The sequence below is a fragment of the Ixodes scapularis genome, unplaced genomic scaffold (assembly GCF_016920785.2).
Source record: "Ixodes scapularis isolate PalLabHiFi unplaced genomic scaffold, ASM1692078v2 PGA_scaffold0__279_contigs__length_252992795, whole genome shotgun sequence".
In the NCBI taxonomy this organism is placed as follows: Eukaryota; Metazoa; Arthropoda; class Arachnida; order Ixodida; family Ixodidae; genus Ixodes; species Ixodes scapularis.
In genome coordinates this window covers 3,049,847-3,056,094 of record NW_024609835.1, presented here as the reverse complement: position 1 = coordinate 3,056,094, position 6,248 = coordinate 3,049,847, and the positions used below count along the sequence as shown (strand labels likewise).

At 44.7% G+C, this 6,248-nt stretch overlaps 1 pseudogene; it reads left to right on the top strand.

Moving 5' to 3' along the window:
• The first annotated feature begins 4,302 nt into the window (after positions 1-4,302).
• On the top strand, positions 4,303-4,776 carry LOC121838425 (annotated as a pseudogene).
• The last annotated feature ends 1,472 nt before the right edge of the window (positions 4,777-6,248 follow it).

Sequence of the window (6,248 nt, the reverse complement as noted above, 5' to 3'; positions counted from 1 at the left end):
AAGAATTTGTTCGGTGCACAAAACTCTAAAGGTGTGCTTTCGCGCACGACCTACTGTAGTCCTGACCTGCCACAGAAAAAATGAGAGCGGTTTACAACTCCCTGTAACACCGAATTGGAGCGCAGCTCTTGAGGAGGAGGAGGGAAGGGTACTGAGGGTTACCTGTTCTCGAAGCGGGGGGGGGGGGGGTCATGTGACCTTGGGGGGTCACGTGACCCCCCAGAAAAAAATTTTCCGCTACATTAAGCGGGGAATTTTTCCCGCTAAATTTAGCGGAGAAATTTCCCTGCTAAATCTAGTGGAAAAATGTCCCCGCTAAATCTAGCGGAAAAACTTTCCCCGCTAGACTTAGCGGAAAAAATTCCCCGCTGAATCTAGCGGAAAAATTTTCCCGCTAAATTTAGCGGAAAAATTTCTCCGCTAAATTTAGCGGGGAATTTTTCCCGCTAGATTTTTCCGCTATATTTAGCGGAGAAATTTTTCCGCCAGATTTAGCGGGGAAATTTTTCCGCTAGATTTAGCGGGGAATTTTTTCCGCTAAATCTAGCGGGGAAAATTTTTACGCTAGATTTAGCGGAGAAATTTTTCCGCTAAATCTAGCGGGGAAAATTTTCCGCTAGATTTAGCGGGGAAATTTACCCATAATGCACCGCGCGGTTACGCCGACGGCGACGGCGACGGCGACGCCGACGGCGACGCCGACGCCGCTCAAGCCGGAAACGGGCCCCTAAGAGCTGCGCTCTAAAATGTACCAGGGTGCACCTTGTAGTACATGGCCGCGGCCACAGCGTTTCGTCACGCTAGGATTCCGCGGCACTACACAAAGCTTCTTGTGTTTCCTATGGTGTCCGTATATTAATCAAAGGCGCGCAGGGCGCGGCAGTGGGCGGCCTTATCTGGTTTAATCTATCTATGCTGGAACGCAAACTGAATGATGTAGATAACTGCATCGAGCACTGATTGGCTCTTCTCTCGGGTCACGTGACATGATGTTGAAATGCAGTTTTTCCCTATGCAGTTCGGGCTATGCTCGTAAAATGTTGCAATTGGTGGTGACGTCAAAATGTTGTCACGATGCACTTTGACGATGCAGTTAACTGAGTGGTCAATGCGAAGCCAAAGATCATACTGCATCGTAAAACAATGGCGACCCTAACATATGCATCTCTACTGTTGGGTTCGCCAGCGTATCGAGTTTTTAGAGATCACCGGGATGCTTTCGAGACGAGCGATGTAAGGTTTGTGGGCGAATACCGGCTGACCAAAGGGGTGACTCGCTGGCTGTGTGACCAGCTTCGCGGAAAGCTCCAGCGTTGTCTTGAAGGGCTCCGTGTGCTGACGGTCGAACAACAAGTCCTCGCAGCTCTACGCTTTTACGCCGCTGGTGGCTTCCAGAGAACCGTCGGTAGCGACGAAAACATTGGTGTTCTCCAGTGCTCTGTGAGTCGCGTACTTGGTGATGTCACCAACGCTATCATCGATTGCCTCGGGATCGAAGTGGCTGTGTTTCCAACAAACTCAAGCAGAGAAGGCGCTCACAAAAGGGAAGTCCTTCGAGCGATGCAAGTTCAGCGGCGTCATCGATAAACGTTCTAAATACACGATTTAACACGATTGTGTTTTCTTTTGAGTGCACCCCATATAAGCAATTTGGCTGAGCGAAATGCCAAGCAAGCAACGGCAACAGGCTTAAGTTGAGGTAGTTCGTTCATACTTCAGGTGGATAGAGAGATATATATGCTTTATTTTAAAGCAACTACTTCAGGTCAGGCCAGCTGAACTAGAATAAACACACACATAAAGAAAAAACCATACACACCGTGGGGGGGGGGGGGGGAGAGAATAGATCTTTATTAAAACAAAACGTTCAAAGTGGAGATTTTAGCAGCTGCAGAACCAGCGCCGGCTACTCCAGACCATTGATTGAAATTACAAGCAGCATATAAATTTTACAAAAAAAAAAGATTATGTACATACATATACATACATACATATACATATATATACACATATATACATATATATATATATATACACACACACATACACGTATACATACGCATACACGCACATACATGCATATATATATATATGCAATAAAATTATCATTTCCATATTTACAATATTGAAAACCCGACGTCACAGTACGTCCGACCATCCCTGGTGGGAGGCACCGTCCTTGGACTAAGCAACCGTCCTCACTATGAGGAGGTATCCACCTTGTCCTCGGACCGGCAGCCTCTAGAACGGTGTCCTGTCCCTTCCAAAAATAGGCCGCAGCACAGTGACGGCATGCCAGGAGCGTACACTATATGAAATTTGTTGTTGTCAATAGTTCTCACTTAATTTTGTGTCCTCCAGATAATCTACAAGATACCCGATCACAGTTTGTTGAGTCCTTCGTGTGTTCCATGGACCAAGGAGTGTTGTGAGGGACAATGGGCGGTTATCGATAGTAGACATTTGTTCTCGAAGATGGTCTCGTTCATCTGTGTAAATTCGGCAGTTGATTAGTACGTGTTCTTCGTCGTCTATTTCGTCACATGTGGTGCACAAAGGGGAGGTAACTTGTCGTATTCGATGTAGGAAGTGTTCTCCAAAAGGAACACCTAATCGAAGTATGTGTATCAATGTTTCAGAAGCTCTTGAAATGTGTCTTGGCATCCAAAATTTTAAGTTAGGGTCAATCATTTCGAGGTGGGAGTTTTGAGGAGCGTCTTTTTAACAAGTAGCCTCGGATCTTTTCCTTGATGTCCTTCTGAGCAGGTTTAATGTGTCTCCTTTCGTGAAAGTAATTGCAATCTTGGTATTTATATTGTGGGCATTTTTGGCTGCCCGATCCGCCGCTTCATTTCCTTGAATGCCACAATGTGCAGGGATCCATTGAAAATTAATTTTATGTCCAGTTTCAATAGCTCTCGAGAGGTGGAAACAAATATTAATGGCAATAGATGAACTTGTTGGTGATATGTATTTTATCATGTTCAGTGCGCTCATTGAATCCGTGTAGAGAGTCCAACTGGTAATACTTGTTTTCTGAGTAAAGTAGAGAACCGCTTGCAAAATAGCAAATAGTTCTGTGTTAGTTGAGCTTGTCTTGTGTGAAAGTAAGAAGCTTTTTTCTATATTTAAAGATGGAATTATAAATGCTGCTGTAGATGATAAATCGCTTGTTGACCCATCCGTGTAGACCGCAGTAACGTCATCCGGGGCTTCAGAAAGCATTGAAAGTGTCATTTGCTTCAGCGTGGTTTGGTTTAAAGTCGATCTTTCACAACTCCAGGTACTGATGTAGAAATATTTGCAGAGTAAAATGTCCAAAGCGCAGCTGGAGGTTCAAATGGGAGTGCGAAGTTTGCGGGAACTATATCTGCATTAGCCATTATTACCTTATGTACACTGGAAAATGTCCTACGGCGGATAGTTGCAACGAGTGGGTGATCATGATGTCGTGTAAGAAGGCGAATGAAATGTCGGAGAGTTTCCCGTTCACGTAGAATCGGTATTGTGAGGGCGTGAGCTTCTGCAACCACCAAGGAGCTTGCTGCGGCTCTTGGTACTCCCAAGCAGATTCGGAGGCTGCGGGCTATCAGATGTTTGAGTCGCGCTTCAAGAGTCCGGGAGAGCCCACATAATGCTGGAAGTGAATACAAAAGGGACTGTGTAACGAGTGCTCCGTGGAGAGTTAAAAGTGCTTTCGAAGAGCCACCCCATCTGGTTCCAGAGCAACAGCGTAAGATATTGATGTATGGCGCAATTTTTTTTTCTAAATATTTTACATGAGCTGTCCAAGACAGGTTCCGGTCAATGTACACCCCTAGGAAACGATGAGCCTTCACCAAAGGCAAAGGTTTCCCTCCAAGCGTGAGTTCAAGGTTATTGAGTCTTCGTCGTGTAAATGGAAGGACCGCAGATTTCTCAGTAGAAATCGACATACCTCGTTCAATGAGAAATTGTTCAATTATTAAAAGTGAAGTTTGGACACGAGTCTGAATTGCACTGGGATTAGCATCTGATGACCAAATAGATATGTCATCAGCATACATGGAAATTGATACATTATCTGGTAATAGACCAGGAAGTTCTGTCAATACAAGGTTAAATAATGTGGGACTTAATACGCTTCCTTGAGGAACTCCTTGTGAAACATAGTGCTTTGATGTAAAACCATTGGGCGTCCGTGCGTACACCGATCGATCATGGAGGAAATCACTCATCCAGTTCACTAGGTGGTCACCTACTTCTAGTCGCTGAAGCTGTTCGATAACATGGCAGTGGCTAACAGTGTCAAATGCCCGCTGAATGTCTAGAAACACTGCTACTGTGATTTTGTGAATGCTGCGTTCGTGTTCTACACAGGTCACGAGATCGAGTACAGAATCCATAGCTGACATATTCCGCCTAAAACCGGTCATTTGGAACGGCAATATTCCACTGGAATCTAACCACCAATTTAGTCGCTGTAAGACCATATGTTCCATCGTCTTCATCAGCACGCTGGTGAGGCTCACTGGACGAAAAGATGAGATGCTTAGAGGGGATTTTCCAGGTTTTAAAACACGCACTAAAATTGCTTCTTTCCAGACAAGGGGTATACAACCACTAGCCCAGCATTGGTTATACATATCCAGTAAAAAGGACATTGCGTGCTTCCCAATATTCGTTAGTGCAGCCGGAGTGATACCATCTGGTCCTGGGGCACTTTTTCGCCTGAGCTTTCTCAATGCCCATTTCAGTTCACTTTTGTTAAATGGCAGATTCATGATATGGTTATAAGCTGTTGATAGCCGCGGGGATGGGGTTTTCTGATCCGTGTTTGCTATGGCTGTAGAAACGTGTTGCGTCACTGCTCTGCAAAATTCTTCGGCTATATTCATATCGCTAACACCTCGATGAAGTGCCAGCGCGCGCAATGGTTGGCGTTGTAACACCGGCGATTTTAATGAGCGAACTATGCGCCATGCTTGTATTTTCGGGGTGTTCGGTAATATTGAATCCCAAAGAATCTTCCATCGGCGTTTTCCCAAATATTCGAGCTCGTGTTTTGTTTTCGTCTGAATTCGTCGGGCTTTCATTTGATCTTCAAGTATTCCGCTCCTTCGAGCTTTTCGTTCCGCCTGTCGGCGTTGAGCACGCAATTTCTGGTACTCAGAATCTACCCCTAGATGTCCTTGAGGGACTTTTAACGTTTGTGATGATTTCTCAAGGTTAATTTTTATCCCAGAAACGAAACCATCTAGTGTCTTCAAATTTGTCATTGAGTCAGCGTTCAGTGCACGAAACTTGGACCAGTCAGTTAAAACTGTATGTCTATGTTTCACAAATGGATGTAATTTTGTGTGACTTATATAGATAGGTAGATGATCGCTTCCCCTGGTGTCGCAGTCGGTATACCAATTGGCCTGAGCTACCAAGCCTGCAGAGCAGATGGTCAAGTCTAAACAACTAATGTATCCGTCTCCTTTAAGGAATGTCGGAGATCCGTCGTTTAGAACGCAAAGGTTGTTTGAAATGAGTATTGAGTCTAACATTGATCCTCTCTTTGATGTATGAGAGCTGCCCCAGGTTGGACTATGTGCATTGAAGTCTCCACACAGTATGTAAGGTGCATCCAAAGAAGCAATGAGACCTTCTAGGCGTTGTAAGTCTGTTGTGCTTCCTGGTGGTATATATACGCAAACAATATTAAGTACCAGGCCACGAATGCGTACCTTACAAGCAACAAATTCTCCAGAACTATCAATGTCACTCACAATTTCTACTGGTGAAAGATCGGATCTTATACCTAACATTACTCTTGAGGAACGGAGCTGAGCGTTTGAGGGATATAGCACGTAATCAGGCAGGCGAAATTGTTCGGATACGTGGCCTTCACAGATAGCTAAAACCGAGAATTGGTAGCGACTGACAAAATCCTTGAAATCGCTGCGTTTTGGCATTAGGTGACGTGCATTCCATTGTAATAAAAAGGAATTGGCGTATACCTCAGTTAGATGAGTCATTGAATGCCGTTGAGAAGTGGTTCCATGGCCAACAGAGCTTTGATGGATGATTTGGAACCGACTTTCGGGTATTCTTTGATAATTTCTTTTATGACTTCCATCATGAGAGGTAGGAACATGTGAAGGATGCCTTTTGCACTGCTTTCTTGATCTGGATGGGCAGACTCAATGAGATGCGCGGTTCTAGAACTAGTACGGCGTCGATTATCCACATGGGAAGGTACTTCTTCTTCGGTATCTGCAGTT